Source organism: Hyla sarda, unplaced genomic scaffold, assembly GCF_029499605.1.
Source record: "Hyla sarda isolate aHylSar1 unplaced genomic scaffold, aHylSar1.hap1 scaffold_1234, whole genome shotgun sequence".
NCBI lineage: Eukaryota > Metazoa > Chordata > Amphibia > Anura > Hylidae > Hyla > Hyla sarda.
This window is the reverse complement of record NW_026607855.1, coordinates 25554-37951: the sequence shown is the minus strand read 5'-3', so window position 1 is coordinate 37951 and position 12398 is coordinate 25554. Positions and strand designations below refer to the sequence as shown.

At 45.8% G+C, this 12398-nt stretch overlaps 6 non-coding genes across 6 annotated transcripts; all 6 read left to right on the top strand.

The window, feature by feature from the left end:
• The first annotated feature begins 631 nt into the window (after positions 1 to 631).
• On the top strand, positions 632 to 828 carry LOC130303648 (U2 spliceosomal RNA). The gene has a single exon (XR_008853688.1). It is a non-coding gene; the product is annotated as a U2 spliceosomal RNA (small nuclear RNA).
• Positions 829 to 2906: 2078 nt separating this feature from the next.
• LOC130303619 (U2 spliceosomal RNA) lies at positions 2907 to 3097 on the top strand. The gene has a single exon (XR_008853662.1). It is a non-coding gene; the product is annotated as a U2 spliceosomal RNA (small nuclear RNA).
• Positions 3098 to 5183: 2086 nt separating this feature from the next.
• Positions 5184 to 5374, top strand: LOC130303618 (U2 spliceosomal RNA). The gene has a single exon (XR_008853661.1). It is a non-coding gene; the product is annotated as a U2 spliceosomal RNA (small nuclear RNA).
• A 2094-nt stretch (positions 5375 to 7468) lies between these two features.
• On the top strand, positions 7469 to 7659 carry LOC130303617 (U2 spliceosomal RNA). Its single transcript, XR_008853660.1, has one exon. It is a non-coding gene; the product is annotated as a U2 spliceosomal RNA (small nuclear RNA).
• Positions 7660 to 9743: 2084 nt separating this feature from the next.
• Positions 9744 to 9934, top strand: LOC130303616 (U2 spliceosomal RNA). The gene has a single exon (XR_008853659.1). It is a non-coding gene; the product is annotated as a U2 spliceosomal RNA (small nuclear RNA).
• A 2087-nt stretch (positions 9935 to 12021) lies between these two features.
• On the top strand, positions 12022 to 12212 carry LOC130303615 (U2 spliceosomal RNA). Its single transcript, XR_008853658.1, has one exon. It is a non-coding gene; the product is annotated as a U2 spliceosomal RNA (small nuclear RNA).
• The last annotated feature ends 186 nt before the right edge of the window (positions 12213 to 12398 follow it).

The following is a 12398-nucleotide window of genomic DNA, read 5'->3' as shown; positions in this document are numbered from 1 at the left end:
TATGGCAGAGTTTGCATGGTGCATTGCCAGTAAGAGAGGTACAGAAGAGTCGGGGGATTGGAAGGAGTGAGAGATGTCCGAGAGAGGGTTGTGGAGGGAATGAGAGTATTATGCATTTGTTTTGGAATTGTGATAGAGCGCAAGAAGTGTGGAAGGGAATTGGTCCGTTGGCCAAAGAATTGATGGGGGTAAGAAAGTGGTCTTTTGAAGTGATTATGTTTGGTCTGGCGGTGGTAGGTGGGAGGAAGGAGAGAATGTTATATGTGTTGTTAGCGATAATTAAGGAGGTATTGTGGGATGTTAGGAATTTGTATATATTTAAGAAGAAGGATGTGTCGGTTGAAGAGTGTATGAGAATGATATTAGATAGATTGCATACTGTATATTTGTGGGATAAGAAGAGATTTGGAGAGGATGATGCGGAGGGGACTTGGAAGTTTTTAAAATGGAGACACGTGGTGAGGGTTTGAGGGTGGTGTGTTGTTATGCTATGTACTTTGTTTTTGGGTGTATTTTGTTATATGTTGATAAAGTAACCTAATGATGAGTTTGATGAATTGTGACTAAGTTCAGTAAATCTGAGAGGCAAACGTGAAGTAAACCTGAACGATTAAGTTTTAATTCAAACCTGAAGGTTTTAAAAAAAAAAAAAAAAAAAAAAAAAAAAAAAAAAAATCTGTTCTTATCAGTTTAATATCTGATACGTCCCCTATCTGGGGACCATATATTAAATGGATTTTTGAGAACGGGGGCCGATTTCGAAGCTTGCTTCCGTCGCCCTATGCATTGACCCGATATGGCAGTATCTTCGGGTACAGTGCACCACCCCCTTACAGGGTTAAAAAGAAAGATTCCTACTTTCATTGCTACCTGCTTGCTGGCTAGCCAGCTAGCCAGCCCTGTGGGCCTTGCTGCTGCTGCAGCCAAAAAACAAAAGGTGGTGCTGCTGCTGCTTCTTCTGCTGCTTCTGCTTCTGCTTGTGTCTGGCCCCTGTTGGAGCGTCCAGGCACAGGACTTCTGCTGCTGCTGACTAAATGGCCTCCTTAATTGGATCATTTGAGTAGCCAGCACACCTGTGCAGGTAGGGCATGACATGATAGGCAGCTGCCTTGATAGCGGGTGGGTGCTGAATGTTCCTAATTGACAAAATAAGATTAATGCTTATGAAGAAATATAAAATCTCATCCCTTCCCCAATATCGCGCCACACCCCTACCCCTTAATTCCCTGGTTGAACGTGATGGACATATGTCTTTTTTCGACCGTACTAACTATGTAACTATGTAACATAACATGGGGGGGGGGTCTCCTGGCTGTTCACACAGGTGTGTCATTGCTGTACATTGACCATGCATTGCTTCTGTGGTATTGCAAAGGCAAAGACAAATGCTTCCAGCCATCCATTGCACTAATGGATTGGTCATCAGCTGGCTGTCTATGTCCCGCATCAATATAGACCAAAGTACAGAGGGTTAGGCTATGCTATTGTGCACCTACCTGATGCATCAGAAGGTGCGAGGCCCTTGCTAAATTCTGTGCACAGACTTTGAGATCTATGCTTTAGACTGTATCTAAACCTGCTCCAACATGGACTGACATTCTGGCCTACTTTCAGCCGATGCGACTTGTCTGTCGCTGAACAGTCGCTTTTTATGTATTCAGCACCTATGTATAATGTTGTAAAAATGCTCTAGAAGCTAAAGTCGCAGAAATGTCACACATATTTGGCCTGCAACTTTCTGTGCGACAAATTCAGACAGGAAAAATCAGTATAAATCCTTAGAAAATTATCCCCCAGTGTCTCCATCTGCTGGCGGTATTGAATAAGCATTGCTGCACTGATGGGGTATGCATTAGACGAAAAAAAAGAAGAAAAAGAAGAATAATACGCCCAGAAAAGAGGCGAAAAGGAGAAAAACGTAAAAAAACGTGAAAAAAAAGTAAGAGGAAGAGAAGGGAAAAAAAGGTGGAAATGGGTTTAAAAGTGATTTCGGCGGAGAAATATATATATATATATATATATATATATATATATGCGCACACACACACATAGATATAAACGTATTCTCCGTTGAGATATTGCAGCCGCTGCTGTGTCCAGGCCCAGGAGCCTTAGCACTGTGCTGTGATGTCACTCAATACCACTGACATCACTAGGTGTAAACAACATCTCTCCTTTGCTGTGTATGTGACTATGGAGCTGTTTGGTGATGTCGTCTATTACGGCCTTCATAGAAGCAACAGGAGATTGTTGCATCCATCTTGAACCCTCAGAACTACAGTGCTATGATGTCACTCACTTCCACAGGCCTTGCAGAGTGTAAACAACAACAACCCAGCTTTGTTGTGTATGTAACCAAAGGGATTTGTGATGTCACCTAGAACCTTCACAGCAGCGACAGCTTTATGAGGAGCATCAGCACTGCTCTGCCTGAGCAGAACCATCACCGCCATAGGTTGTCAAATAACCCGGATTTAACCCACACAGGTAAGTCCAATGGGGTGCAGGCATGTCCTCTATGCTTACAGCTTCCCGTGGGTGTTGGTTTGATACCGTTTGGGGACAGCCAAGGAGGCATCTGCAGGCAACAAAGGTAGGTGTGTGCTTGTGAGTGTGTTTCCTATGCAGATCCTAAGCCCAGTGTCACATGCAAGTAGGAGGAGTAAGAAGGGTTCCTGGCAAATCCGGGTTATGGATTGCATTTAAAAAGGCCCCGTGGGAGTGCAATGGGCCCCTGTCTTGCTGCTTAGCAATAATGGTATGGGTTTAGGTTCTGCTGTGTGTACTGGTGGTTGACTGCCCCCCAGCCCAGAGTGTGCATGGAAAATTGTCTGGCAGCCTCCCTGACAGCAAGCAGTGATAGTGCCCATGAAGGGGACCTTGTTGGGCCCGCCCCTTTCACGGTTATCGCTTCTCGGCCTTTTGGCTAAGATCAAGTGTAGTATCTGTTCTTATCAGTTTAATATCTGATACGTCCCCTATCTGGGGACCATATATTAAATGGATTTTTGAGAACGGGGGCCGATTTCGAAGCTTGCTTCCGTCGCCCTATGCATTGACCCGATATGGCAGTATCTTCGGGTACAGTGCACCACCCCCTTACAGGGTTAAAAAGAAAGATTCCTACTTTCATTGCTACCTGCTTGCTGGCTAGCCAGCTAGCCAGCCCTGTGGGCCTTGCTGCTGCTGCAGCCAAAAAACAAAAGGTGGTGCTGCTGCTGCTTCTTCTGCTGCTTCTGCTTCTGCTTGTGTCTGGCCCCTGTTGGAGCGTCCAGGCACAGGACTTCTGCTGCTGCTGACTAAATGGCCTCCTTAATTGGATCATTTGAGTAGCCAGCACACCTGTGCAGGTAGGGCATGACATGATAGGCAGCTGCCTTGATAGCGGGTGGGTGCTGAATGTTCCTAATTGACAAAATAAGATTAATGCTTATGAAGAAATATAAAATCTCATCCCTTCCCCAATATCGCGCCACACCCCTACCCCTTAATTCCCTGGTTGAACGTGATGGACATATGTCTTTTTTCGACCGTACTAACTATGTAACTATGTAACATAACATGGGGGGGGGGTCTCCTGGCTGTTCACACAGGTGTGTCATTGCTGTACATTGACCATGCATTGCTTCTGTGGTATTGCAAAGGCAAAGACAAATGCTTCCAGCCATCCATTGCACTAATGGATTGGTCATCAGCTGGCTGTCTATGTCCCGCATCAATATAGACCAAAGTACAGAGGGTTAGGCTATGCTATTGTGCACCTACCTGATGCATCAGAAGGTGCGAGGCCCTTGCTAAATTCTGTGCACAGACTTTGAGATCTATGCTTTAGACTGTATCTAAACCTGCTCCAACATGGACTGACATTCTGGCCTACTTTCAGCCGATGCGACTTGTCTGTCGCTGAACAGTCGCTTTTTATGTATTCAGCACCTATGTATAATGTTGTAAAAATGCTCTAGAAGCTAAAGTCGCAGAAATGTCACACATATTTGGCCTGCAACTTTCTGTGCGACAAATTCAGACAGGAAAAATCAGTATAAATCCTTAGAAAATTATCCCCCAGTGTCTCCATCTGCTGGCGGTATTGAATAAGCATTGCTGCACTGATGGGGTATGCATTAGACGAAAAAAAAGAAGAAAAAGAAGAATAATACGCCCAGAAAAGAGGCGAAAAGGAGAAAAACGTAAAAAAACGTGAAAAAAAAGTAAGAGGAAGAGAAGGGAAAAAAAGGTGGAAATGGGTTTAAAAGTGATTTCGGCGGAGAAATATATATATATATATATATATATATATATATATATATATATGCGCACACACACACATAGATATAAACGTATTCTCCGTTGAGATATTGCAGCCGCTGCTGTGTCCAGGCCCAGGAGCCTTAGCACTGTGCTGTGATGTCACTCAATACCACTGACATCACTAGGTGTAAACAACATCTCTCCTTTGCTGTGTATGTGACTATGGAGCTGTTTGGTGATGTCGTCTATTACGGCCTTCATAGAAGCAACAGGAGATTGTTGCATCCATCTTGAACCCTCAGAACTACAGTGCTATGATGTCACTCACTTCCACAGGCCTTGCAGAGTGTAAACAACAACAACCCAGCTTTGTTGTGTATGTAACCAAAGGGATTTGTGATGTCACCTAGAACCTTCACAGCAGCGACAGCTTTATGAGGAGCATCAGCACTGCTCTGCCTGAGCAGAACCATCACCGCCATAGGTTGTCAAATAACCCGGATTTAACCCACACAGGTAAGTCCAATGGGGTGCAGGCATGTCCTCTATGCTTACAGCTTCCCGTGGGTGTTGGTTTGATACCGTTTGGGGACAGCCAAGGAGGCATCTGCAGGCAACAAAGGTAGGTGTGTGCTTGTGAGTGTGTTTCCTATGCAGATCCTAAGCCCAGTGTCACATGCAAGTAGGAGGAGTAAGAAGGGTTCCTGGCAAATCCGGGTTATGGATTGCATTTAAAAAGGCCCCGTGGGAGTGCAATGGGCCCCTGTCTTGCTGCTTAGCAATAATGGTATGGGTTTAGGTTCTGCTGTGTGTACTGGTGGTTGACTGCCCCCCAGCCCAGAGTGTGCATGGAAAATTGTCTGGCAGCCTCCCTGACAGCAAGCAGTGATAGTGCCCATGAAGGGGACCTTGTTGGGCCCGCCCCTTTCACGGTTATCGCTTCTCGGCCTTTTGGCTAAGATCAAGTGTAGTATCTGTTCTTATCAGTTTAATATCTGATACGTCCCCTATCTGGGGACCATATATTAAATGGATTTTTGAGAACGGGGGCCGATTTCGAAGCTTGCTTCCGTCGCCCTATGCATTGACCCGATATGGCAGTATCTTCGGGTACAGTGCACCACCCCCTTACAGGGTTAAAAAGAAAGATTCCTACTTTCATTGCTACCTGCTTGCTGGCTAGCCAGCTAGCCAGCCCTGTGGGCCTTGCTGCTGCTGCAGCCAAAAAACAAAAGGTGGTGCTGCTGCTGCTTCTTCTGCTGCTTCTGCTTCTGCTTGTGTCTGGCCCCTGTTGGAGCGTCCAGGCACAGGACTTCTGCTGCTGCTGACTAAATGGCCTCCTTAATTGGATCATTTGAGTAGCCAGCACACCTGTGCAGGTAGGGCATGACATGATAGGCAGCTGCCTTGATAGCGGGTGGGTGCTGAATGTTCCTAATTGACAAAATAAGATTAATGCTTATGAAGAAATATAAAATCTCATCCCTTCCCCAATATCGCGCCACACCCCTACCCCTTAATTCCCTGGTTGAACGTGATGGACATATGTCTTTTTTCGACCGTACTAACTATGTAACTATGTAACATAACATGGGGGGGGGGTCTCCTGGCTGTTCACACAGGTGTGTCATTGCTGTACATTGACCATGCATTGCTTCTGTGGTATTGCAAAGGCAAAGACAAATGCTTCCAGCCATCCATTGCACTAATGGATTGGTCATCAGCTGGCTGTCTATGTCCCGCATCAATATAGACCAAAGTACAGAGGGTTAGGCTATGCTATTGTGCACCTACCTGATGCATCAGAAGGTGCGAGGCCCTTGCTAAATTCTGTGCACAGACTTTGAGATCTATGCTTTAGACTGTATCTAAACCTGCTCCAACATGGACTGACATTCTGGCCTACTTTCAGCCGATGCGACTTGTCTGTCGCTGAACAGTCGCTTTTTATGTATTCAGCACCTATGTATAATGTTGTAAAAATGCTCTAGAAGCTAAAGTCGCAGAAATGTCACACATATTTGGCCTGCAACTTTCTGTGCGACAAATTCAGACAGGAAAAATCAGTATAAATCCTTAGAAAATTATCCCCCAGTGTCTCCATCTGCTGGCGGTATTGAATAAGCATTGCTGCACTGATGGGGTATGCATTAGACGAAAAAAAAGAAGAAAAAGAAGAATAATACGCCCAGAAAAGAGGCGAAAAGGAGAAAAACGTAAAAAAACGTGAAAAAAAAGTAAGAGGAAGAGAAGGGAAAAAAAGGTGGAAATGGGTTTAAAAGTGATTTCGGCGGAGAAATATATATATATATATATATATATATATATATATATATATATATATATATGCGCACACACACACATAGATATAAACGTATTCTCCGTTGAGATATTGCAGCCGCTGCTGTGTCCAGGCCCAGGAGCCTTAGCACTGTGCTGTGATGTCACTCAATACCACTGACATCACTAGGTGTAAACAACATCTCTCCTTTGCTGTGTATGTGACTATGGAGCTGTTTGGTGATGTCGTCTATTACGGCCTTCATAGAAGCAACAGGAGATTGTTGCATCCATCTTGAACCCTCAGAACTACAGTGCTATGATGTCACTCACTTCCACAGGCCTTGCAGAGTGTAAACAACAACAACCCAGCTTTGTTGTGTATGTAACCAAAGGGATTTGTGATGTCACCTAGAACCTTCACAGCAGCGACAGCTTTATGAGGAGCATCAGCACTGCTCTGCCTGAGCAGAACCATCACCGCCATAGGTTGTCAAATAACCCGGATTTAACCCACACAGGTAAGTCCAATGGGGTGCAGGCATGTCCTCTATGCTTACAGCTTCCCGTGGGTGTTGGTTTGATACCGTTTGGGGACAGCCAAGGAGGCATCTGCAGGCAACAAAGGTAGGTGTGTGCTTGTGAGTGTGTTTCCTATGCAGATCCTAAGCCCAGTGTCACATGCAAGTAGGAGGAGTAAGAAGGGTTCCTGGCAAATCCGGGTTATGGATTGCATTTAAAAAGGCCCCGTGGGAGTGCAATGGGCCCCTGTCTTGCTGCTTAGCAATAATGGTATGGGTTTAGGTTCTGCTGTGTGTACTGGTGGTTGACTGCCCCCCAGCCCAGAGTGTGCATGGAAAATTGTCTGGCAGCCTCCCTGACAGCAAGCAGTGATAGTGCCCATGAAGGGGACCTTGTTGGGCCCGCCCCTTTCACGGTTATCGCTTCTCGGCCTTTTGGCTAAGATCAAGTGTAGTATCTGTTCTTATCAGTTTAATATCTGATACGTCCCCTATCTGGGGACCATATATTAAATGGATTTTTGAGAACGGGGGCCGATTTCGAAGCTTGCTTCCGTCGCCCTATGCATTGACCCGATATGGCAGTATCTTCGGGTACAGTGCACCACCCCCTTACAGGGTTAAAAAGAAAGATTCCTACTTTCATTGCTACCTGCTTGCTGGCTAGCCAGCTAGCCAGCCCTGTGGGCCTTGCTGCTGCTGCAGCCAAAAAACAAAAGGTGGTGCTGCTGCTGCTTCTTCTGCTGCTTCTGCTTCTGCTTGTGTCTGGCCCCTGTTGGAGCGTCCAGGCACAGGACTTCTGCTGCTGCTGACTAAATGGCCTCCTTAATTGGATCATTTGAGTAGCCAGCACACCTGTGCAGGTAGGGCATGACATGATAGGCAGCTGCCTTGATAGCGGGTGGGTGCTGAATGTTCCTAATTGACAAAATAAGATTAATGCTTATGAAGAAATATAAAATCTCATCCCTTCCCCAATATCGCGCCACACCCCTACCCCTTAATTCCCTGGTTGAACGTGATGGACATATGTCTTTTTTCGACCGTACTAACTATGTAACTATGTAACATAACATGGGGGGGGGGTCTCCTGGCTGTTCACACAGGTGTGTCATTGCTGTACATTGACCATGCATTGCTTCTGTGGTATTGCAAAGGCAAAGACAAATGCTTCCAGCCATCCATTGCACTAATGGATTGGTCATCAGCTGGCTGTCTATGTCCCGCATCAATATAGACCAAAGTACAGAGGGTTAGGCTATGCTATTGTGCACCTACCTGATGCATCAGAAGGTGCGAGGCCCTTGCTAAATTCTGTGCACAGACTTTGAGATCTATGCTTTAGACTGTATCTAAACCTGCTCCAACATTGACTGACATTCTGGCCTACTTTCAGCCGATGCGACTTGTCTGTCGCTGAACAGTCGCTTTTTATGTATTCAGCACCTATGTATAATGTTGTAAAAATGCTCTAGAAGCTAAAGTCGCAGAAATGTCACACATATTTGGCCTGCAACTTTCTGTGCGACAAATTCAGACAGGAAAAATCAGTATAAATCCTTAGAAAATTATCCCCCAGTGTCTCCATCTGCTGGCGGTATTGAATAAGCATTGCTGCACTGAGGGGGTATGCATTAGACGAAAAAAAAGAAGAAAAAGAAGAATAATACGCCCAGAAAAGAGGCGAAAAGGAGAAAAACGTAAAAAAACGTGAAAAAAAAGTAAGAGGAAGAGAAGGGAAAAAAAGGTGGAAATGGGTTTAAAAGTGATTTCGGCGGAGAAATATATATATATATATATATATATATATATATATATATATGCGCACACACACACATAGATATAAACGTATTCTCCGTTGAGATATTGCAGCCGCTGCTGTGTCCAGGCCCAGGAGCCTTAGCACTGTGCTGTGATGTCACTCAATACCACTGACATCACTAGGTGTAAACAACATCTCTCCTTTGCTGTGTATGTGACTATGGAGCTGTTTGGTGATGTCGTCTATTACGGCCTTCATAGAAGCAACAGGAGATTGTTGCATCCATCTTGAACCCTCAGAACTACAGTGCTATGATGTCACTCACTTCCACAGGCCTTGCAGAGTGTAAACAACAACAACCCAGCTTTGTTGTGTATGTAACCAAAGGGATTTGTGATGTCACCTAGAACCTTCACAGCAGCGACAGCTTTATGAGGAGCATCAGCACTGCTCTGCCTGAGCAGAACCATCACCGCCATAGGTTGTCAAATAACCCGGATTTAACCCACACAGGTAAGTCCAATGGGGTGCAGGCATGTCCTCTATGCTTACAGCTTCCCGTGGGTGTTGGTTTGATACCGTTTGGGGACAGCCAAGGAGGCATCTGCAGGCAACAAAGGTAGGTGTGTGCTTGTGAGTGTGTTTCCTATGCAGATCCTAAGCCCAGTGTCACATGCAAGTAGGAGGAGTAAGAAGGGTTCCTGGCAAATCCGGGTTATGGATTGCATTTAAAAAGGCCCCGTGGGAGTGCAATGGGCCCCTGTCTTGCTGCTTAGCAATAATGGTATGGGTTTAGGTTCTGCTGTGTGTACTGGTGGTTGACTGCCCCCCAGCCCAGAGTGTGCATGGAAAATTGTCTGGCAGCCTCCCTGACAGCAAGCAGTGATAGTGCCCATGAAGGGGACCTTGTTGGGCCCGCCCCTTTCACGGTTATCGCTTCTCGGCCTTTTGGCTAAGATCAAGTGTAGTATCTGTTCTTATCAGTTTAATATCTGATACGTCCCCTATCTGGGGACCATATATTAAATGGATTTTTGAGAACGGGGGCCGATTTCGAAGCTTGCTTCCGTCGCCCTATGCATTGACCCGATATGGCAGTATCTTCGGGTACAGTGCACCACCCCCTTACAGGGTTAAAAAGAAAGATTCCTACTTTCATTGCTACCTGCTTGCTGGCTAGCCAGCTAGCCAGCCCTGTGGGCCTTGCTGCTGCTGCAGCCAAAAAACAAAAGGTGGTGCTGCTGCTGCTTCTTCTGCTGCTTCTGCTTCTGCTTGTGTCTGGCCCCTGTTGGAGCGTCCAGGCACAGGACTTCTGCTGCTGCTGACTAAATGGCCTCCTTAATTGGATCATTTGAGTAGCCAGCACACCTGTGCAGGTAGGGCATGACATGATAGGCAGCTGCCTTGATAGCGGGTGGGTGCTGAATGTTCCTAATTGACAAAATAAGATTAATGCTTATGAAGAAATATAAAATCTCATCCCTTCCCCAATATCGCGCCACACCCCTACCCCTTAATTCCCTGGTTGAACGTGATGGACATATGTCTTTTTTCGACCGTACTAACTATGTAACTATGTAACATAACATGGGGGGGGGGTCTCCTGGCTGTTCACACAGGTGTGTCATTGCTGTACATTGACCATGCATTGCTTCTGTGGTATTGCAAAGGCAAAGACAAATGCTTCCAGCCATCCATTGCACTAATGGATTGGTCATCAGCTGGCTGTCTATGTCCCGCATTATAGACCAAAGTACAGAGGGTTAGGCTATGCTATTGTGCACCTACCTGATGCATCAGAAGGTGCGAGGCCCTTGCTAAATTCTGTGCACAGACTTTGAGATCTATGCTTTAGACTGTATCTAAACCTGCTCCAACATGGACTGACATTCTGGCCTACTTTCAGCCGATGCGACTTGTCTGTCGCTGAACAGTCGCTTTTTATGTATTCAGCACCTATGTATAATGTTGTAAAAATGCTCTAGAAGCTAAAGTCGCAGAAATGTCACACATATTTGGCCTGCAACTTTCTGTGCGACAAATTCAGACAGGAAAAATCAGTATAAATCCTTAGAAAATTATCCCCCAGTGTCTCCATCTGCTGGCGGTATTGAATAAGCATTGCTGCACTGATGGGGTATGCATTAGACGAAAAAAAAGAAGAAAAAGAAGAATAATACGCCCAGAAAAGAGGCGAAAAGGAGAAAAACGTAAAAAAACGTGAAAAAAAAGTAAGAGGAAGAGAAGGGAAAAAAAGGTGGAAATGGGTTTAAAAGTGATTTCGGCGGAGAAATATATATATATATATATATATATATATATATATATATATATATATGCGCACACACACACATAGATATAAACGTATTCTCCGTTGAGATATTGCAGCCGCTGCTGTGTCCAGGCCCAGGAGCCTTAGCACTGTGCTGTGATGTCACTCAATACCACTGACATCACTAGGTGTAAACAACATCTCTCCTTTGCTGTGTATGTGACTATGGAGCTGTTTGGTGATGTCGTCTATTACGGCCTTCATAGAAGCAACAGGAGATTGTTGCATCCATCTTGAACCCTCAGAACTACAGTGCTATGATGTCACTCACTTCCACAGGCCTTGCAGAGTGTAAACAACAACAACCCAGCTTTGTTGTGTATGTAACCAAAGGGATTTGTGATGTCACCTAGAACCTTCACAGCAGCGACAGCTTTATGAGGAGCATCAGCACTGCTCTGCCTGAGCAGAACCATCACCGCCATAGGTTGTCAAATAACCCGGATTTAACCCACACAGGTAAGTCCAATGGGGTGCAGGCATGTCCTCTATGCTTACAGCTTCCCGTGGGTGTTGGTTTGATACCGTTTGGGGACAGCCAAGGAGGCATCTGCAGGCAACAAAGGTAGGTGTGTGCTTGTGAGTGTGTTTCCTATGCAGATCCTAAGCCCAGTGTCACATGCAAGTAGGAGGAGTAAGAAGGGTTCCTGGCAAATCCGGGTTATGGATTGCATTTAAAAAGGCCCCGTGGGAGTGCAATGGGCCCCTGTCTTGCTGCTTAGCAATAATGGTATGGGTTTAGGTTCTGCTGTGTGTACTGGTGGTTGACTGCCCCCCAGCCCAGAGTGTGCATGGAAAATTGTCTGGCAGCCTCCCTGACAGCAAGCAGTGATAGTGCCCATGAAGGGGACCTTGTTGGGCCCGCCCCTTTCACGGTTATCGCTTCTCGGCCTTTTGGCTAAGATCAAGTGTAGTATCTGTTCTTATCAGTTTAATATCTGATACGTCCCCTATCTGGGGACCATATATTAAATGGATTTTTGAGAACGGGGGCCGATTTCGAAGCTTGCTTCCGTCGCCCTATGCATTGACCCGATATGGCAGTATCTTCGGGTACAGTGCACCACCCCCTTACAGGGTTAAAAAGAAAGATTCCTACTTTCATTGCTACCTGCTTGCTGGCTAGCCAGCTAGCCAGCCCTGTGGGCCTTGCTGCTGCTGCAGCCAAAAAACAAAAGGTGGTGCTGCTGCTGCTTCTTCTGCTGCTTCTGCTTCTGCTTGTGTCTGGCCCCTGTTGGAGCGTCCAGGCACAGGA